Raw genomic sequence first — 22,768 nt, 5'->3', positions numbered from 1 at the left:
AGTAGTACCTGTCTCCAGAGAGTGGCAACTTTGTCTTGCCACGACACCCTCTGTGAAAGAGTAAACCTGCAGGGGGTGGCACCCACTTTAAAAACACAAGACTGACTTCCCTTTGAGGGAGAGTTCCTAAAGACAGTGAGGAGGGAAGAGCAGTGCCTCAGTTCCAGGCATCACATGAGCCCTTGTTAGCTGGACCGTCTCTCTGTCCCTCTCTGCAAAGTTGGTATATTTAAAAGTAACAGTGTTGACATAGTTTACTGTGTTCTAAGCACTTCATATATACTGATTCAATGAGTTCTCCCAAAGAGCCAGTGAGGTGGGTATTTACTATGCTCTCCGCTCACCAGAGGAAAACAACAGGGAACAGAGAGTTTCGGTCATTGCCCATGGCACACGACTAGTGAGTGTGGAGCTGGGGTTTGAACTCAGTGGTCTGGCTCTTAACCACTAGGCTGCACGGCCCCGGAGGAGTTCGCTGTATGGACGGCCACGACGACACAGTCCAACAGTCATGTGCTACAGTGTCAGGACTTGCCAGAGAATCTTGTTTCCCCAGACAAAGCCAACAGTGTCTTAAGTCCTGGATGTGTTGTTTAGAGTCATGGCTCAGCAGCGCCCCGTGGGCCTCACAGCTGCATGCAGGCTCTGCTTGTTCTGCATGCATGTTGAACAGCGCTTTCCTGCATTACCCTGTGGTCTTAGAGTCTGGATGTTCACCTGTATTATCTCAAGTGTACGTGAGCTCCTAAGAGCCATTTCTTACCCAGAGCTGCTTCGTGATGTGACCCTTTCAAACCCACGTGAACCTTGTTCAGCACAACTTATCACTTTGATTTCACTTGTTTCATTTGCAGTTAACAGAAATACATGGAGCGTCTGTTGTGCTCAAGGCAGCCTGAAGGACTGCAGGCAAGGATGCAGCTGGATTCCAGCCCCCGAGAGCCTGCCATCCCGCAGGGCCCATCTGCGATGAAAGCAGCCACAGGGGTAACAGGCAAAACGAGGAGGCCTAGGGGATGTGCAGACTCTGTGTACGGAAGTGCTCCAAGTGGAGGGATGGATTTTGCCCAGAAGAAGGGGCAATTTTATTTGGACTGAAAGGAACAGTGATAATTCTGTTGGGAAGGAGGACAAGGTCCTTGTAGGCAGGTGCTCCAAGATGAGGTGACAGACTAAGTTGGGACTAAACCATTAGAGGATCTTAAACGGCCAATGAAGGAGTTTGAACTTTGTTCTGTGGGCAGTGGGAGCCACGGAAGGATGCTGAGCAGGAGAGTGGCAGAGTCAACTCGTATTTGAGGAAGATAACCGGTTCCGATGTGAAGGCTGGACTGAGGAGGAAGGCACTGGATGAAGGTCAGCTCATAGGAGATCATTTCAGCAGTCAGGGGAAGGAGGCCCAGGTCCTACGGAGGGCAGTGGAGGTGGAAGGGGGAAGCAGGGACAGACATGTGTGACTGGAAGTGAGAGGGACAAGACTGGGTCACTGGTCAGCTGTCAGAGGTGATGACAATGGAGGCGCTGAGAGAACGAGGCACCATCCAGGTGCGTCTGTTGTGACAGAGCAGCAGTGGGGAGGGCCTGACTCTCCTCCCCTCCCCTCACCAGGAGCACCATATGCCACCTACGGACGAGGCACGGACGAGGCCTTCGTCCTGTGCTTGAGGGACACCTGATGGAGGAGGGAGCTAGGGCTTTTCTCCTGGGAGCTGTGTTCGTCAGAGGCAGGGTGTAGACCAAGGTCAATGCTACCAGCACGAAACCCACAAGCCAGGAAGCAACTGGGGACGCAGGTCAATTAAGCAGGTCAGGGTGAGGAGGACGTTTGAAGAAGCCAGTTCAGAAGGGGGAGGGGACATGGGAAGGCTCTGAAGGGCGAGCTCACAGGTGAGGCTGTTGATCCCCCAAGACCTATCTCTAGCAGGGGACACACACTGGGGAGACGAGAGTCTTTCCGGCATCTCGGGCATGTTTTCCTCCTTCTGAGCCCACCTCCTGGTGGGTATCTGTGCACAGCTTGCTCTTCCCGCTCACTGCCATTTGTTCCTCAAGACTGTTGGCCCCTGCACAGGACGGGTGCCACGTCGGTGCTGGAGACGAAGGTGAATTCACATGGGCTCTGGACTCGAGGCGCCCGTGGTCTTGCAGAAGAGGCAGGAAAGGGACGAGGGGTCACAGAACTCAGGACATAGTGACCCTTCAGCCTGGAGTGGGTGGCGCGCAGTCGGCAGTCTCCGACCACAGAGCAGGTGACGTTGACCTGGATTCTGAGGAACTGGGAGCAGCCAAGCCAGCATTGGGGAGGAGTGCAGAGGAGGAGGAGGTGGAGAGTGCGTCTGGCCAGGCTGTGGTGTGGAGGAGGTGGGCCGTGGGGCGGATGGGTGACTGTGCTGGGGCTGTGGTGGGGCAGGGACAGGAGCCGTTATAAGAAGCTGTTGAGGGCTGGCCTTCTGGGGCCGGGCAGAGAGAAGAGGCTATAAAACAGCTTTTCAGGGCGTGGAGTTTACAGAGCTTGGTGCCTGGATGCCCAGAAGGAAGGAGAACTGGGGCGATGGCGGGTCTCTGGCCCACCCTCCCCTGGCTGCAGGACCGTCTCTGTGTCCCCAGCTGGCCTCGCTCCTCCTCAGGACGCTGCAGTCAGTGTCACTGATAAGACCGGTGGCCGTCCTGCCCTGTGTCCACTGCAGAGCCGATGCCACCCCCAACGCACGACAGTGGCCTTGCTAACTGCCAGAGGAAAGGGTTTCATTTCTGTTTCATGGGTCAAATTGAAATTTCAAGAAGGCTAGACTTTGGTCTGTGCTCTACTGGGAGGTGGAGGTGGCTCCATGGTGGAGTGAGGGCAGCCGTCAGGACTGGCCGGATCTGGTCCCCACCAGCCCACATGGCTTTCAGGAGGATGCTGTTGGGAAAGAAATGGAGTCGGGGGGAAGTAAAAAATCAGGAACAAAAAGCTCAGGCACAACTCCAAGCCTGGCTGGGAGCTGCCAGGAGGCCAGGTGCTGCCGCGGGAAGCTGCGCTTTCCACCTGGCACGGCTGCATCATGGCAATGCTTCCCGTGCCTGCACCACAGGGCCGGCTCCTGAGGGGGCTAGGTGGTCTCGCAGAGAGGGGAGAGGGAAAGAGACACAGAGAGGCAGAGAGGGAGAGATGAGAGAGAGACAGAGGGGGGGGGAGAGACAAGGACAGAGAGACAGGAAGAGACAGAGAGAGGGAGACAGAGAAAGAGAAGAGAGACAGAGAGAGGGAGGGAGAGACGAGAGAGAGACAGGGAGACAGAGAGGGAGAAACAAGAGAGAGAGACACACACACACACAGACACAGAGACAGAGAGAAACAGAAAGACAGAGAGGGAGAGAGGCGAGAGACAGAGAGACACAGAGAGGGAGAGACAGAAACAGAGAGACACAGAGAGACAGAGAGGGAGAGGACAGAGAAATAGAGAGACACAGGGACAGAAAGGGAGAGCAAAGCGAGAGAGAGAGAGAGAGAGACAGAGAGAGAGACAGAGAGAGAGACAGAGAGGGAGGGAGAAACAGAGAGAGAGACAGGGAGACAGCCAGACGGAGGGAGACCAGACCGGCAGAGGGAGGGGCATGGGGCAGGAGGAGCCCTCTCTGAGGTCAGGAGCGGGAGGCAGCAGCCTGACTTCTCTGATGTTCCTGGTACTTCCCTCTGGCTCCTGAGAGGGTCCTGAGGGGAAATCGAGGCCTCTGCTGGATGCCGTGGGCCCTCCCTGGGCGAGGACGCCTGCCTGGTGGTTGGAAGGACTCAACCGGGGCAGCGTCTGCTCTGCAGGAGAGTGCGGCCCGGTTCTGCAGGCGGCCAGGACAAGCGTCACTGTGAGGCTGAGGAAGAGCTGCCCTGGGGCCCTTGTGGTGGAACCTCCACTCCCTCGCTGGAGGCTCTTGGCGGTCACCCCGAGCCCTGTCTTGATGTGGGAGCCACTGTGCCTTGCGCCTCTTTGAGCCGCTGTGGGTTCTGCCTTGTTTCTGGGGAGGGTCGTGAGGGAGAAACTGCCTCTCCCTCCTGTCCGCTCAGGGGCGCGTCCCGCAAGGAGCGTGCAGCTTCACTCCCCGGGGGACGGACCCCGTTTGAGCCCGTCTCCCTGGGCTGCGTCCAGGCACGGAGGCCAATTCTCGCTGTCGTCTGGTGGTTTTCAGCCCGCGTCGGCGGCAGTGGGGACCCTGCTACAGGGCCTCCGAGCGGAGTCGCCGCCCGGCGCTGTCAGTGAAGCCGGGCCTTCCTCCCTCCGCCGCATCCAGGTCGGCGAATGACAGCGCCGAGGACCGGCCGGCGCTCTGGCCGCCCAGCTGAGCGTTCGACGTCCTTCCCTCCCTTGCGCGCCCCTCTGCAACTGGGGCCCCTGGGCAGCGAGCACCGGGAGCGCCGAGTCCAGCATCGCGGGGCTTCAACAGGAACGTCGTGTCTATCCTGTGCAAGCGGCCCAGGGACGGGCAGCCGTGCAGGGGACGGCCCGGCGCCTCCATCCCCGCCTACCCAGTCCATGGCCCCCGCCCACGCTGGGAGAGCCTGCCAGCGACGAGGAGGCGGCGGCAGAGGCGCGAACGCCCGCGGAAGAGCGGCCTTGGAGAGGGTCCTGGGCGCCCCGCGTGCGCGGCCCGTCGGGCGGCAGTGGCCCCGAATGGGCGGCTGGGAGGCCTCGTGGTCCGTCTGAGCGCGGCGCTCGTGCCGCCGGCCCTGCTCCCAGCGAAGGAGGAGCGCAGCCGCGCGGCCTTGGGCTCAGCCAGCGAGGTGAGCACCCTGAAACGAGGATGGTGTTTGCGGTGAAGGGTGGGAAGAGCTGTCAGGCTGCCTCGGCAGGTTTTTAAAAAATAACTGAAAATAACTCCTGCCGTCTTTTTCCTTTTACCAAAGCAACACAAGTTCATGGTTAGAAACGTTTAAATTGCGGATGAGCAGAAAGATTACAGTGAGAGAGCACCATGACTCCACCCTACAGTGGTAACCGCTGTGAACGGCTCAGTAACCAGCCTTCCAGAACTTTCTCTGTACATTCACACACATACATGTCTTTTTAAGTAGAAGGAGATTGTACTGTGGAAGTTATTTTATTCTATGCTTTTGATTTAGATAGGGTGAACGTTTTTTCCTCTGTCATAAGTGTTGCCCTACTTTAGGCTGCTGGTCCTCTACCAGTGGACACCAAGGCCTCATTGCCTGGTCAGTCTATCGCTGAGGGTGTTTCCAGCTTTCACTCAATAACATGTAGTGAATGTCTACGTGCTAAGCCTCTGAGCACGTCCGTGACTGGTTGTTTGACATGAATTCCTGAATAAATCGGGGTGCTAGAAAGCACACATCTTGGACTTGGATGAGCGTGCCGGCTTGCCCCCAGAAGGCTCCTCCCCGGCGGTGCAGGCGCCTGGGTGTCAGATGTGGGTGCCTGCTCAGCCTGCGTCTCAGACCAGAGCTGACCCTCTGGTAGCCTTGTGACTGTGCAGCCTGAGATGCCTGCTGTGCTTTGCTACAAGGACCCCGCATGTGTTTATTCTGTGTAAATAGTGAGCGACGGCTGGAGTGTGAACCCCTGCAGCCCATGACGGGAGGACCGGCTACGTGCCAGCACGGTGAGCCCCGCGAGAGCCAAAGCCAAGGAGGCCCTCAGCCAGCGGTGGAAGAACCTTCCTAGGAACATGTTTTGCTTAAAACGTTTGCATCTTCTGAAACCTGTGGAAAAGAAACTGGATACCAAGCGGTTGATGGAGAGCAAGAGTTGGGAGGAGTGAGGCAGCCCAGGGGCATCACGACAGGAAGACGCCATGTCCTCTTTGACCCGGCACAGCTGCCACCCTCATCCAGCCTGGGGAGGTTTCTCCCCTGAGGGCCTGCAGCGATCCTGACACGTGTGGGCGCCGCCGTGCTCCTGCTCAGGAGTCCCGGTCCTGTCTCCTCTCCATCCCTCCGACCTGGCCTGTTGAGTGACTTGGCTGCTGGTTTGCTCCCTCTGCTGAGGGCCCGGGGGCGGTGGCGCCTGACCTGGGTTCTCGCTCCAGGAGACAAGGCGTCTGGTCAGGGTCTCTCTCAGGAGAGAGCCTGCTCTTCGGGTCCTTGGCTGTTGCTGTTTCCTCTGTCTGTCCTTGTCACCAGGCTTCTTTGGCGAATAGAAACCACTGAGAGAAGAGAGAGGGGAGAGAGGAAGGCAGACAGACAGATAGTGAGGGTCTCCCCACAGCAGCGAGTGGGGAGCTGCCCGCCTTCCCCACATGAGGAACAGCACGGAGGACACGGAGAAGCCGAGCCCTGAGACCTGTCCCCGGGGCTGAGTCTGGTCGTGCCCATGGTGGAGGAGCTGAGAGTTAGTTCAGGAGGCACACTCTGGGCCCTGTGAAGTGCCAGGCGCCGTGTGCCACAAGAGGTTTTTAAACAAGGAGCCATTAAAACAGGCAGCCTGTGGCGGGGGAGCTGCTGGTGTGCAGGAGAGATGGAAGCCGACCTGGGTCTTCACAGTGAACTGCGCCGGGCACAGCGGAGGCGGGGCGCTGCTTCGGGAGCAGAGCGCAGGAGGAGGGTGGCCGTGGCTTCAGAGGAGCAGTTTCAGACGACCTGGGTCTTGAAGAAGGAGGGTCTGCGGGTTGGAAGCAGAGGATGGTGTGGGCAAAGATGTGCGGAGTCGATGCTGGTGGTGACTTGGGGTGAAGTGGGGTCTCACAGCCTGAAGCTGGGGAAACACGGAGGCAATGGAAGGAGCAGGGCTGGGCCAGAGAGTGAGGGTCGGCCTTGATCATTTATCCTGCGGAATTTAGTCTGAGGAGAGCGGGAAAAGGTTTGTCCAAGGAAGAAGGATTTGAAGAAGTGGAAAGGCCGCCAGGTGGGATGAGGGAACAGCCTGAGCGGGAACTTGGAGGCAGGGTTGGGGCATGAAAGATCATCCTGGATCTGTGCGGTGGTGTTGAGAGGTGAGGCTGGAAGTGGATCCATGTGGGGAGCCGGAGGGCCTGTTGAAGTCAAGGTGTCAGGATGATTTGGCAGTGGGGAGAGATGGGAGCACTCAGCCATGTGAAGTTCTTACAGAATCCTGTGAATTCCAGGAGGAGAAGTCCTTTTTGCTTCCTGCTTGTCTGAGTCCTAAGGCTACTGTTACTACCAGGGCTCAGGATGATCACCAGAAAGCATATACTCAGCCTGGATGATCTCAGTTCCCTACAGGGATGGCTCTGCCAATTTCAACTGGAAGCTTTGCACTTGCCTTTTTTTTTTTTTTGGTGAGGAAGATTGGCCCTGAGCTAACATCCATTGCCAATCTGCCTCCTTTTGCTTAAGGAAGATTGTTGCTGAGCTAACATCTGTGCCCATCTTACTCTATTTTATATGGGTCACCACCACAGCGTGGCTTGACAAGTGGTGCTAGATCCACGGCCAGGATCTGAACTGACGAATCCCAGGCTGCTGAAGCAGAGCACGTGAACTTAACCACTGTGTCACCGGTGGGCCCTGCACTTGCCTTTTACAGAGTGCTAACATGGAAGCCCTTGCTGAAGAACATTTTCATGTCTTTCATCATTAAGTACATTGGCAGACTTCTCTCGCAACGACCTTTCTGCAAGTAACCACACCATCAGTTTCTCTCAAGTGCAGCATGAAGAAGGAAACACGTCTGTTCAGACAAACTTCTGTGTTACCTTCAGGACAGATAATGAGATAATATATTCCAGTGCATTCGGCACTTTTTGCATGGCTGGCAGGCAAATCAGAACTAAGTCGGCTTTGGAAATGTGGGAACTCCCTTGTTCTCTTGCTCTGTTCTTTCTCATTGGGTCCTTATTTTTTAAAATAATTACATTCTCTTTTACTTGTTCTTTTTAAATGTGTTTGAATAATGTAGATGCCTCAGATACTTCTGGGAAATAGGCTGGGTGTGTAATATGATTAAATCTTAAGTGAATACTTTCCTGTCCCTGGAAGTCAGCTCATGCCTGCTTTTCCAAGCAGCCCAAAGGCCTCCCCCTCCTCCTGCCGGCCACTCACGCTGGCTGTGGCACCGGGCCTGCCTCTCTGTCAGCTCATCCTGGCCAAGCTCCTTAGTAAGACGCACTCGCTCCGAGCCCGTCCGCCTCTGCTCGCTGGCCCTTTTGGCTTGAGATGTTTTCCATCTTTTCTATATTTCAAAGCTTTGTGGTAAATAATCAATTCAAACCAGCATTGAGTCTCTCTTTCTGTAATTCTAAAAACCCGTTAAATTATATTGTTGGGAGAAAACAATGGCTGTGCTAATCATGCCCTGTGCATGTGCATCTTAATTTCCCTCGAGGACTGAATATGAATTTTTACTAACATGTTAATTTTGTGTGTTAATCAGTAGCTGTAGGCCGAATGAATGGATTGACTATGTAAAACTGTTTGATATTGAAACAACTCCTTTTGACCCCCTCAAATTGGCTTCATTCCCCTAAAGACGGTTAAAGTTAATTAAGCACTCAATAGGTTTATGGTGTTTAAATTAAAATATATGACTCCTCATTGTGCAGTCATCAACTGAGAACGACATCCTCCTCCGGGCCGCCTGGCTGGCTAATGGGCTTATCAAAATTCATGATGTAACACGAAGGCCGACCAGCACAGACTCCGCGCCACTTGAGGGACTGCACTGACCGCCGTGCCCACCAGGGGGCACAGGAGAGCCACACGCCGCGTCCCGGCCACAGGCCTGTTTCTCTCATTTGTGAAGAAAGCGAGCCATTCCTCTTTTTTCCTATAAATGGGAGCTGTCCCTTGATTTCCCCAGTCTTCCACTTGTTCTTTCCTTCCTGTACACCCCTCTCCTGTCTTCCTGGGTTTATTTGTGCCTCTGTGCTTGTAACAGAAGCGTGTGGCAGAAAGCAGCCCACATGGCTCTCAGAAAAAAAGAGCCATTGCTGTCCGTAGTCTGGATCACTTTTCCATGAAATTTTCATGTGGGGGAAAGAGCCTGAGGCTTGTGCTCCCCGAGAAAGTCACTGACATGGGGCAGAGAAAATACACAAAAGAACGCCTGAGTCTTTTCCCCAGAAAGACGTGAAGGCTGCCGTTGTGCGTGCTGCCTCCCTCCGGGAGGGTGGGGATGGGGGTTTTGCAGCCTGCACGACACTTAGGCCTGGATCTGGGGGAAGGACTGCTTGCTGAAGGCTGCAGAGTGCAGTGGGGAGGAAATGGTGGGTCCCGCAGGAGCACTGACTCTGCATTAAGACGGGGCCTGGGTGAAGCAATTCAGGGAGCTCTGCTCACAGGTGTTGGCCCAGGCCTGCCCGCCTCTCCTCTGTCTAGCAAACCCAGCTTGACTATGGGGGCGTTCGTCAGTCATGGACAGCTGCTTGTGGTCACTTTTGGAAACGTGGCTGGTGGTAGGGATTGTTGGGGATTCCAAAGGGTTCTTACTGATGAATCTATAGCTCACTTTCTTAGACTGGTTTTAAGAAACGTATACTTTTATTTAGTTATAAATGTGTGTGTGTGTGTTTAGGGGTAAGTCACAAGATGGACAGAAGATACCTCCTTTAAAGGATAAGTAGCCACGGGTATGAGACGAAGGAGTATGAGCATGAGTATAAGATGAAGGAGTGTGAGTATGAGATGAAGTATGAGATGGAGTACGAATATGAGTATGAGATGAAAGAGTATAAGACGGAGTATGAGTATGAGTATAAGACAAAGGAGTATGAGTATAAGGAAGAAGGAGTATGAGTATAAGGAAGAAGGAGTATGAGGATGAGACAAAGGAATATGCATAGAGTATAAGGAGGAAGCAGGCGGACCGGTGAAGGAAATGGGCGTCATCATGAGGAAGCTTCAGGGTCACAGGGTTGTTGTAAGAAGCTTATACCTAAAGAGATGGGCATGGGCCTGCCCTGGACTGCAGTCCGTCAGTGGGAATAAGCGTTTGAAGGGCATAGTTGGCCACCTTCTATTCAGGCTATGTGAATAGCATGTGAGTTTATTTTCAAAATTCTTTTGATTAGTAATTATTAATGGTGACTTCCTGGAGGACAGTGGTTTTTAAGCCATGAGGTAGGGAGCAGAACCTGGAGGGTAGTTTACATTTTAAAACTTCTGAGTTATTGCCTTCTGGTATACAAAGTTATCCATTATCCTATTTGACCTTCATAACACGTTTTCTCTGTATTTTCAGAAAAAGAAGCGATGTTCAGAGAGGTTAGGAAATATATTCATCATCACACAGTCAGTGGTGGATCTAGGACATGAGCCTGGGTCTTCAGATTCAGGACTCCTGTCCTGCGGCAGGGTGGGATAAGGGCCTAAACCAGACTTGAAGAGGGTTGTGGCTTTTGCCAGCAACTGGGCGACACAAAGAGGAGTCTTTACGGGGAGGGTGGTGGTGATGAACCAGACGGAGGAGGAACCTGACATTTAAAAGGTGGGGCAGTGGGAGGCAGCAGAGCTCCAGGAAGGAAGCCGTTCCTTGCGCCTCCTGGGCCGAGCTCCTCCCAGCCTCGCCTGCCTCTGTGCTGGAGGGAGGAGAGCCCTGCCCTTGGGCCTCTCCTTTCCTGTCGAGTTGTCGTCATCCTTCCAGTCCTTCAGCAGGTGGGGAAACCAAGTCCCAGAGGCTCTGTGCTGGTAGGGAACCTGCTCTGTGAGTTGTAGGGCCCGGACAAGAGAGGCTTGCGTGTCTCTCCAGGGAAACCACCGGCTCTGGAGGAGTGAAATGGGAGCCGTTGCTTCCTATCAGCCCGTGTGTTTAGGGACAGCCCCTCCCGGGAGCCTCCTCTCCAGAATTGCTCCCACTGACCCTTTGACGAAGCTGTCCACCCAAGGGGCCATTTCACTCCCTGCTTTGGGACTGCGCCCTTCCCCCCTGCATGTCCAGCTCTTTCTTAAAGTTAACCAGTAACTGGTCTTTTTGTCATCCCACTCTGTGTGGGGAGCCCTTCTAACTTGGGGTTTTTGTTTCCTTTCTCTCTTGGGTCTGCAGCAAAGCTTTCATGTCCCTTTGTGGGGAGGACTTCACGCTGTCCCCCCAGGTGCCGGGCTGCCTGCAGCTACCCCAGCCACACCCACATCCTGCCCCTGGGAACAATGCCGCCTGAGACTGAGGCCTCCTCCAGAAGGCTGCATTTAGGCTAGGAGAGCAGGATCATCAGTCTGAGTGTGATGCTCCCGTGCACTTTTCCTCCTCTGTGAGGAGTTCTTTCCCCAAAGAGGAGCCTGATAAACAGCAGAAGCCTCAGGAACCAATTGGCTGGAAAAGAAATGACAATAAAAGTCGCGCAGAGTAAAGCCTCTGTCAGCCCTCATTTGAGTAAAACAGGCCTAGGAGTAGCAGCAGAGAACTAACTGTTTGATTTGTATAAGCCAAGAGGATTTTCAGCACTTAGAGTGAGAAGAAAATTATTTCAGTGTGACTTTGTGTCTTAACCCCCAGACCGGGAGCTAATTGCAAGCTTCTCCCCATGCGGTCGGAGGTGCTCACAGGAAGGTCCCGAGGCAGGCCCTTGGGCTGTCTGCACTCTCTGCGGTTTGTAACCCGGAACATGCTGTGTTGCAGAAACCTCTCCAGGTCATCTCTCCTAATTTGTGCACTTAATTGACAGCTTGTTAACAGTTCATTAGGAACACTGAAAACCATGTGGCAGGAACAGATCTCTCTACGGAGAGGATGTGGTCCTCCTTCGAACCACTGTTTACTAAATTTCACCAGAGACACAACAGCAGGGCAGAAACAGCCCACTGCCTCCTTCAGAGCAGGACTTCGTGTCCCTCCTTGCTGAAGTCCTCAGTTTCCGGACACTGTGCTGTCTCCTGGTGCAGGCTTTGTTCTAGCAGAATGGGAACCCGTGGGCCTGTGATGGGGACATACCCAGAGGTTCTAGGGCAGCAGAGGGAGGACTCACCCATCTGTGAAGACAAACTGGCAGCTCTTAAAGGCACTGGGATTATGGGGCACCTTGATCTTCCCACTCCTGCTCCCCAGTCCGCTGGGTCTCTGGAGACCTTAATTATTGTCTTTGTGGAGGCTTCTGGTAGGACCAGTTGCGATCCAAAATTCTTTCCTGTAATCCTCCCTGATCCTCTAGGGAGAATTAGTTGTCTCTTCGTCTCTGTGCCCATAACGCTCCACACTTCTTTCTGTTACATATTATCACATCGTGCTACTTAGGTGGCACCTCTTGGCCTGAGCATCTATGAACTTGTGTTTTCTCAATCTCTGCATCCCCAGCACTGGGCAACCCTGGGTTGAATTGTTGGAATAATTGCTTTTAGATCACGTTTAAGTATTCTGTTCTCAACCGCAACCCCACTGTCCCCCCCTTCAACCCAGCCACCTGGTGGAATTCCATTAGAACGTGAGCAAGAGTCTTCAGGCTGAGCCAGTATGTTAAATCATTGGCTTCTCCAAAATAAATTCACTCTACTTTCATTGCATCAAATATTTATTAAGCACCTACTGAGTCCAGGACTCAGGTGCTCGGTGGTGAGCAGAACAGACACAGGTCCCGCCCGTGTGGGTGTCATGATTATTAATCACAGTAATTGCTGTAGCCTGTAAGCTTAGGAGGAGCCTTGCAGCTTTCGAACGCACGTGGTGCTTTAAAGCCCTCAGAGCAGAAATGTGCTAAGGGACACCAGCGCCAAGAACTGCGCCTTTTCAAAGTGCGTCCCTTCTTCCTTACCCCTGGAGTCCCCCCACTCACTGCCTGGTGCCCTCTTGTCACCAGAAGGAATTGGCTCAGCCAGCTATGGGGTTATGAAAAGATTATTTGAAGAATGCTTCACAGAAAGTTGATATCACAAGTTTTCTTCCATCTTTTTACTAGATTTTGAGATATGTGCCAACTTCACGCTTGGCCAGGCTTTCCTGTGTAATCTTGGGGTGCAAGATGATAACACTTGAGCTTTGTTCATAAAATCTTTCTGTAATTTTTAGTTCATGAGGCATCTGCGTCTTATATCCAGGGGTTATATTCGGGACTTCAGTACAGCAGGCTGGGGACATCCCACCTGGGATGGGGGGCTTGTTTGTGTGAAAGCTTTGTGCTGGGGAGACGTTTCTCCAGCCACAGGAGTCCAGTGGTTATGACACGTCTCTGGAGGGATTGAAATTAATTTTGTGGATGTAGTTGAAGCTACCAGAGAATCCAGCAATTCCCCAGTTGAGTCCCCACGTCAGGCAGGATACAGTGACAGCCTCAGACACATCTTGTTGAGTGTGGTGGTTGTTTGTTGGGGCCTCTCCAGGATCCACCCCAGCTTCTCACGCTGAGGGACTGACTTTCCTCTGGGGCTTGTCCCTCTCCATTCTCAGCCACCCAGTTTGGGTGGGATGGACCCTCCTCCAGCTCCTGGGATGGGCCCTGATTGGCCTAAACTGGTCAGGGAAGCCAGCAGTCACTTGCAGTGGTTGCTTCAGAAATGGACATGTGACCTAGTTCTGGCCAATGGCGGAGGGTGAGCCCTCGGATTTGTGGGGAGCTACCGAAGAGGATCTTTTTCTTCTGCTGGATGTGAGGTCGTCTACTGTTGGAGCCACTCTGAGACCTCAGGGTGACTTCTTGGAGCTGCCGGAGACCACAGAGACACTGGAGTTAAAGGCGACGTGGAGGAGTGCAGAGGGGAGAGAGTGTGAAATCAGGTCCTTGGTGAAACTGATGTAGCCTTTCCTGAAGCCTATCTCTTTGCCTCTGGTTAGGTGGACTGATGAGGCAAGCATGCCCTTTGCCTGCTGTTTGCTTGAGTGAACTTGAGTGGGTTTTTCTGTCACTCGTGACTGAAGAGTTCCTAACTGATAACTTTACCAATATCCCAAGTGTCCTACACTTCGAATCAGTTAGTCAGGGATCAATAACAGAATGGAACTTAGCCAAAGGTGGCAACTGTGAGAGTCTTGGGCAGGTCAGCTTAGATGTGGAAGCATCCACAAGCCCTTTTCACTCCTTATAAAGCGCAGCTGCAGCAGGAATCCCAGGAAGGTGATGCTGCCGGGGTCGGGCAGCTAGGGTGCTGACCGTGCCTGGCACAGGCCACGTTCCACTCTTTGGGGTCTGATCCATTGCCTAAAAAGAGTAGTTAGTCTGTGTGTGTTACAGGGTGGCCTAAAGAAACTCGCCCTGAAAAGTCCTGGGCCACCGTCCCTGGGGTAGGGCAGGGGACAAATTCTGAGTGTGGACATCACTTTACAGGCTGTTAGAAGTAGCAGGAATGTCCTCCAGCACTGCTAGACTGCCAGCCTCTGGGTCTGCATGGTCCGTACAGTGGCCATTGAGGGATGTGGCCAGTCTGAACTGAAATGTGCTGTAAATATGAATATACACAGATTTTGAAGACACGGTACAAAAAAAAGATGAAGTCTCTCACTCGTAATCATTGGTATTAATTACATGTTGAGACTATAATATTTCAATATATTGGGTTAATGAAATATACTATTACATTAATTTCTGCTGTTTCTCTTGACTTTTAACAGTGTGGAAAACTTGACCCCACCTGTCTAGCTCATGTCACATTTCTACTGGACGTTGCCCCTCCTGAGGCCAGAGACGACATTTCATTAGCCCTGGATGCCGGTGTCTGGCACAGAGAGTTCTCCACGTGGCTCTTCAGGAAACAATCACAACCAAAACCTGCTGTTGAGAGTAGCCGTCAGCACACACCCGCCACCTGTGTCTGCATGTGTCAGTCGCCTCTCTGTCAAAGTTGTGTCCTCACGTGGTGAGGTCCTGGGTAAGGCCACATCCCTGAAAGTAGAAGGCAAGACTTCCCTGGGGAAGGTGACCATCCTAGGGTGAAAGTCCAGGCAGGAGGGGGGCCTCAGCCAGGAAAGGGGCCTTGGAGGCTGGAGAAGGGAGTCTTGTCCGTCCCTGGACCTCGCCTCTTTGGATCAAGACAAAGAAACTTCTAGATATGCCTGAGGATGCTTTTGGAGTGGGAAAAGGGAATGTGGCTTCTGCCACACAGGCAGGCTGGGAGCAGGTGGGCAGGGGTCCTAGGGCACCAGTGGGCGATGAGAGAGCTCAACTTCGTGACCGGGATCATCTGGGTGTCTGTCACTGTGTTAACGTCCTGGAGCAAAGCCTGCTCCCGTGTTGCTGTCCAGCCTCTGTGGAGAGGGATGTTCTGATCGGGGCTGGGTTGACCATGGTGGTCATAGCAGCAGAGCTCAGTGAGGTGTCCCCAGAAGAAGGAGAAGCCTAGACCCTACCCCTCTGTGTGTGGAGATGCTTGCTCCATGGACGGCTCAGAAGGTCAGGGCTGCTGCTCATGGGACTTGTCTTTGCAGCAACACGTCTGAGGTAGGTCTGGCAGGACTGCCCACACTGTGAAACCAGAAAGTGACCTGATGGTGAGGAAAAGCATCCTCCAGCTTGGACTTGCTCAGAGTGCTTTGCTGAATGGCCTCTAGGACTTGCCTAAGCCAGGCGCCACTTGCAGGTGTTCCCTGACCCCTCCCGCTGGGCAGAAGGATGTCTTCCATGCCCAGTCCCCTTGGGCTACTGCGTTTGTTGTACTCTGGTGTGTTTGTTAATGACCCTGTCTCCTCTACCAGACCATGTGCTCCTCAGGGCATGGTTCATCATCGTCCTCCTGGCCCTGGCGCAATGTCAGACACTTAGCAGGCATTCAAGTTATATTTGTTTAAAAAAAGCAAGCGGATGGTTAAGGTCATGGGCTTATATGGACAGACCTATATGGACAGTGCTGGGCACTGGGATGGAAGAGTGTTGTAAAGTGCTCAGCACGTCTGGCACAGAGCAGATGCGTATGTTCACTGTATGTACATCTGCAGATGCACGTGTGCATTGATGACCATATTGTCCTCCATGTCCTCGTTGGACAAATGCAGCCTTCCTGCCTCACTGGGGTAGAAGTAAGGAGACCCTGCGTGTACGCACAGTCTCTTGCGCAGACCTGAGATGAGGAGGCGAGGGCGGGGTCTGGGATTCCTCGGCTCGGTGCAGACCACCGCCGGCTGAGGCAGGGATGGCAGCTGAGCTCAAGCAGGTGCTTTGCTCTCTGGGTTGTCTACATCCGCCTGCTTTTTAAAGCTTGGTGTAGACAAGTGAGTGCCCAGGCACTGCTGATCCTGGAGCTGCGGAGCCAAGGAATCCCAGTATCCTACTCGCAGAACAGGGAACAGAGTTTCATCCTTGTTCTGGCTCCTCCGCAGCCCCAAAGGAGCTCAAGTGGACTGATGACACAGGAGTGATCTTTTAGGGAGAAATTATTTGGACAAAGCTGTTGGCTTTTATCAAGGTCTTATACATTTTCAGATTGGCAGCATGGTCGTTCCCACAGTGCAGGGCTGGAGGGTGACGGGTTTCAGTTGTTTGAGGCCCTAGAGAAATCAGTGCCAGCTATTTATTTTAAAAGTAGTGTCAAGAGTAGACGTTTCTGCAAATTATTCATGAGGTAAACAATTCAGTGTAGCTTCTTTGGAAAATCAGAATGAAGATGGCACTGAATGACTCCAGAACCTGTAGAGGGGAGCCTGGGCTGGGCTATCCAAGGGGGTTGCTGAAATGCAGAGCTTTCAGGTTCATTGGCACCTTCACCGAGTCAAGATCTTTAAGGCTGACACTAAGAAAGACTGACAGTTTAATAAGGAATTGGCATTGATTCTCAAGATCCAAGTGAGCACGGCTGTCGTTTTTATCCAAGCCCAAAGACCTAAAGTCCACCCTGTGCCCCAAATTCATGTTAGAGGGCCATTCTCCTCTTGCCAAAGACTGTCCATCTTCCTTGATTTTGTGTTTTAGCCTCTGTCCATTTCTTATTCAGTCTGTCAGTTTCTTTATAACTGGATGGGCTGAACCTATTGAGAAATCTCGACGACGTCGCTTTCTGGAATAAATGGCCTGTTTCCCACTCTTTGACTTACAGCTTCAGAATCTCACCTCTGAACTGATGTTGTTTTGATCCCACCCTGACACTCTCTTCTCCTTGGAGTACGTGGTCTGGTGCCTCCGAGAAGAATTTCCCTACTTTCTGGTCTTGGTTACCGTGTGGTGCCTGTTCCTTTCTTAAACCTCGAGCATGAGGCACGCTTTCCAGGATGCAGGACTTGGTAACCTTCATCAGTTTTTAGCATCAGCACTCTGTTGTTGTTATTGTTGTTGGAAATAGTGTATTATCTTCTATCGACGACTCTATGGTTTCTGCTTGTCACATGACTAGTCGTGTACGACCAGAACTGGAGGAAGTTTTCTCTGCATAGTCTTTGTTTCTCACTCTTCTTTGTCCTACTTGATGCTCCTGTCTCCCCTAAACCCTCACTTTTTTTGTTTTGGAATTATCAAACTACATATATTAATTTTTGAGAACTACAGATTCGGGACGAATTGTGCACTTTCCTCCGTCGTTCTCTCCATGTGTACTGTGTGAGAACGGTTCTGTGCGCACTCAGGTGGTTAGTATTATTCTGAGGTTCACATTAGCTTCATACTCACAAACACCTGGGAAAAGCAAGGAGCTCAATAACATCAGGTCTTTTCGCCCATTTTCTTAATGCTGTATTCATAAGAAGCTTTTAGATGAAATGCAGCTATACAGTGGTGAAAAAGCCTCCAGTCTTTGGAGAAATAATTACTTTGTGAAATCTGCAGACTTTTAATTACTGAGTTGAAATAAAATAAAAACAAGGCCAGATATTTTAGATGTTTTTATGACTTTTCAAAAACATTTTGGATTGAGCTGTGCTATATAAATTAAAATTTTAAATCAAAGTAAAATTAGAAATGAAATTTTTAGGAAAATTTCAAATGTTTAGGCAAAAAGTCAAACTATATACCATTTTGCAAGTTTGAAATTTTTAAAAGACCTACGCTTACTCAAAATGGACTGGAATCATTGCTTTGGAATTCTAAGGTTCACTTCAGAGGAATCTGCGATTTTTCACTGCATAAGAAAAATGAAGGCCAGCAAAGTGTTGATAACATGCTTCTTATTACAAAATACAAATTGTATCAAACCATCTTTTTTAAAAGGTATATATATATATATATATATTTCTTTGCTGAGGAAGATTGGCCCTGAGCTAACATCTGTGCCAATCTTCCTCTATTTTGTATGTGGGTCGCCTCCATAGCGTAGCCACCTCTGAGTGGTGGAAGTCCACGTCTGGGAACTGAACCTGGGCTGCTGAAGCCAAGCGCATGGAACTTAACCACTAAGCCATGGGGCCGACCCTTAAACCATCTTTTACTATGGTATTTGCCTACACTGTACAGGAGAGTCACTGACCAACCCCATCTCTTGTGGTCTCGGCGGCTGTCCACTTGGTGTCTGTACATGACACGAGGCTGTCGGATAGCCACACCCTGGTGTGGAGGGATTAGGAATGGCTGGTGTTTTGCTATCTATGATTTGGATCAGATGCTTAAAGAGGGTTCATCCATTCTACCCAGGGGCAGTTTTTATGGCCTTGAAGTTTGTGCATTCGGGAGAATCTATTTATGAAAAAGAATACAGAAATAGATGCAGGACCTTGAAGGGGGCCCAGTGAGTGAGGGTCCTGCAGCTCGGACTTCAGCAGTGTCACGTGAGCCCACACCTTCTCCCGACCGACCGGATGAGCACGACACCTGGAAGGAGCTGAGTCCTGAGACTGATGGGGAGTGGGTTTCAGAGCTGGTGAGTGTTGATGGTCCCTCATCTCCAGCGTCTGAGCAGTTGTCAGAAAACTGGGTGTTGCAAAAGATGAATTTGAGAATGCACACCAAGATGTGTTCTGATTATAATTTGTGTTTCATTACACTGTGCAAAATGTCAATGCTAGAATCACTTTTAAGCTAATAAAAATGCCAAGAACTGCTACATAATTTGTTTTCTATGTGCAATTTATCATACTTCTGTAGAGCATTTTAGTTCTATATGTGGTCTTTTAAAGTAACTTGTAAACTGTGTGTAACATAATGGGGCATCTCACAGGAGATGCTGATTTCGGGGCTCATTGTGATTTCTAACCTGCTGGAAATGCTTTTTAGAGGGTGGAGCATAATTGCTCCCAAGAGTTCATGTATTAGCATAAGTATCGGAAGGATGATTTTTAAAATTTCTGTCCAAATTCTGGTTTGGCTATTTTAATCTTCATGCTTAAATCGGTATGTCAACTATCATCAGTCTTTGGACTATTTTAATAGTGTAAGTCGTATATTTTCCTTTTCAGACATCCCTTGAATACAGTCTTATGTGGATTCTAGAGTCTGAAGATTCAGGTTTATTTTGAGCATCCTCACAGGACTTAGGAATGACATTCATTTTTCTCTTTTATATGTTTTCTTGGTGGAACACTTTGCCAAATGCCCTGGAACAGTTACTGTGGCCCTCGGGGCAGCACAGGCCCCGTGAAACTGCAGGACAGGCTGCCCTCGTCTCTCTCCTTTGGCATGTCTCCCTTTGGCCCTTCTCTTGCCTGGATTCCATGGAACAGCAGCTTGTTCCAAACCCCTGCTCTCCTGTGTTGCTCGCGGGCTGCCTGCTTACAGCCATTGGAATGTACAATTAATGCTGAAGCACATGTAGATAATGTGAGAACCCTCATAAAAGCACTAAACACAGCAAATAACATTTCAGGCTGGATTTCATCCCAAATGCCTGGCGTCTGAAGCAGGAAGGTGCAGAACCAGGAAGATGGCCTGGTAGCTGTGGAGGATTGGAGCTGCATGTGAAATATGTACACACAACCACCACGGTCGAATGCGGACATTCATCACGGCTGCAAGCAGAGTGCGTAAATATCACAGATTCAAAGCTAAAAAGGGTTGGGATAGAAAGATAAGCCTTTTAGGTTTAATGTAGCAATGAAACGGTTCTTCTGGCCTAAGGATGGCAGACACATCCAGATTGCCTGGAAAGAGTGAAGCCTTCACGAAGCTGGGACCCGGGGTCTCAGATGGGACTTTAACCCAGGGAGCTGAGCTACCATCTTGACCTTGGCCTGGCCATTTACATCTCGAGGCATCAATTTCCTCTTTAAATAAAAATACTGACTTGTGTTGCCAAGTAGCTTCTACCAAGCGCCCTGGGACGATCTTTCCTGATGAATCAGAATCCACCAGGGAGTGTGTCCTGGTGGGGAGATGCTGTGGCTGCCTTTCTACCTAGCAAGTTCATCTTAAATACAGTAACAGCTGAGAGTTAAGTGCTCACTAGGGAGGCGGACTGAGGATTGGAAAGGGCCAGTCACTTGCCCAAGGTCACACAGCCACGCAGAGCCTGGGCTGGAACCTGTCTAGCCCTGATTCAAGGCTGCATGGGAGTTGCCTTCCTCCTTCAGCTTTCTGGAGGCTGCCATCACAGGAGGGTGGCTTGGTCAGGACCTGGAGCCCCCTCGAGGCGCTTCATCCTCTCCCTCCCTTCTTCAGGTTCTGAGGTTGAGATCAGAAGGTTAGAAAGAGCAGGAACAGTTTTATGTGCTCAGAGGAGAGGGCAGAGTTCCTCCAGGCGAATGCAAGCAGCTTGTTTTCCTAGAGATCCAGGGGACTTAAGAAAGCGCGAGGCAGTGCTAGGGGCTGATACATAAGAAATAGATGGCAGGCTTTCTTTTCCTTTTTTTGTACATTTATAAGCAGTGTGCAGAGCCAAGAGCTGATGATTTATTAATTGCATTTTCCAGATGGAGTGGCAGCCTGAGGGGCAGTTTTCTACCTAAAACAGACACCGAAAATGCAGACATGCTCAGGATCTAGTAACTGACCTCAATGTTTCCATCTTTGCAGCTGAGCTTGAAAAGACTGACAAGCTGGAGGCAATGGTTCCTTTTCTGAGAGGTTGGTTTTATATTATGGAGAAAATAGTTCTTTATGAACAATCTCCAGCCTCAAAACTTTAATTTTTACAGAATTCAGTCACAAAGCTGAATTACATTAACATCTTACTATTGCATTTATATTGCAGTTAATGTTTTTTTTTTTGCAGGGAAAGATTTGCCCTGAGTTATCTGTTGCCAGTCTTCCTCTTTTTTTGCCTCCCCAAAGCCCTGGTACCTAGTTGTATATTCTAGTGGTAAGTCCTTCTAGTTCTTCGGTGTGAGCCACCACCACAGCATGGCTACTGTCAGATGGGTGGTATGGTTCTCCTCCTGGGAACTGAACCCAGGCCACCAAAGTGGAGTGTGTTGAACTTAACTACTAGGCCATCAGGGCTGGCTCATGGTTAATTTTTAACAGAGCTCAGTGAGAGTGAGATGAGGATGGTATCCTTCATTTTGATAGAGAAATTGAAATTCTGCCTGATATTGGGGCCTTACATCCACAGAGGGCCATCTGTGTGCAGACAGATTTTTCTAACCTGTAAGTTGGACCAAATTTCAGCACCCTGTGTCTTTACACCCAAAGTAAATGGAGCTATTTTGCAAAGCTTATGTGTGTGTGTGTTTGTTTTGCATCCTTTCCAATCTCCTAATAAAGCTTCTGAACTCGAGAAAACAAAGTGCTGGCCTCCAAAGGTTGCTGGGAGGTGTCATTTCTGCTTGCTCAACCTGAAGATGGCTAACACTCCAACACATCACATTGTGTGTTTCTGCTCATGGCATTAGGATGTTAGTCTGCAGCACAATATACACTCATTACCTCGTTTTCAGTTTTCGTGGTATGTATTGTAATAGCAGAAGGGGATTTGCTGATGACTAAGAAGGAAAACAGAGGGAGAAAAGTTCTTATTACATAAAATGATTCTTTGCTTGCATAAAGAGGATTCTCTGGGGCTTAACTGGGAAAATCCAGACAGGAGGTAAACGTCCTAGATGTTTACAGGTTAAACATTCTGTAAGTGGCTTGGAAACCAGCCCTTCCTGGCTTCTTGACATGGCCAACTGCTGGAGTGTCAAATTGTTGGAGCGACTCCGTTTTCCCTGGGCAGCGACACTCACGACAGACGATGCTCACCCTGGTCGGAGCATCGTGGTGGGACTTGGCCCAGCTTGCTGATGAGATATCAAAAATAGCTTTAACGTAATTATGTTTTGCACTTGTAATATTTCACAGGCAATAATACAGTAGAAAATTGCACTTTTTTTGGTCACCTGGTTATTTAAAACTTTTTTGTTTTTGATGGAGCTACGATGAAGCTGATGTATTTGGTGGGTGGTTGTTTCTTAAATGTGTGCTCCGTTCCAAATGCGTAAGTGCAGGCACTGGTCCAGCGTTTGATGGGGTTCGATGACTACGAGGAGGATGCGGGCGCTGTTCAGTGGGAGCCGTGAAAGGCAGCTTCTTAACCATAGTAGCCGAGAGCTGGGAAGTAATAAGAGCCTCCTTTGTGAGGGGCATCTTGTTGTAGTAGAAATTCTGCCTGCAGAGGCCAGAGATGTGGTCTCCAGCTCCCTGCCTCAACCGTCCTGTGTGACCTCAGGCAAGTCGTTGAAACTCTGAGCTACTGCTTCAAAGAACAGTGCTGATGGACTGATCTTTTGCAGACCATCCCAGGTGTAATATCTATGATTATAGAAAGAATTCAAAATTTTCAGTTTATTTATTTTTTTACTTTGCAAAACATCTTCAGGTTCATTTTTTTTAATTCTGAGGGTTTTTTTCACCACAGTGGTAAATTTTCTTTTTTCCAAGGGAGCATCATAGCCCTTTGAATCTTGGGGCTTGTGTGTTTTGTCAATGAAAATAATCCATAACCAATGTATAAATGAAAATTTGGGAGAGTTTATTCTGAGCTAAAATCTGAGGACCATGGCCCGGGGCCTTTCTTCCCGAAGGAAGAAAGGGCACCGAAGAAGTGGGGTGCACAGAGTGGTTATATACCCCCAAACAGGATGTTTCACATATGATTGAAATGTCCCTTTTACAATAGTCGTGAGACTGCTCTGTT

This window comes from Equus caballus, chromosome 7, assembly GCF_041296265.1.
Source record: "Equus caballus isolate H_3958 breed thoroughbred chromosome 7, TB-T2T, whole genome shotgun sequence".
In the NCBI taxonomy this organism is placed as follows: domain Eukaryota; kingdom Metazoa; phylum Chordata; class Mammalia; order Perissodactyla; family Equidae; genus Equus; species Equus caballus.
Note: the sequence above shows the minus strand (reverse complement) of the source record.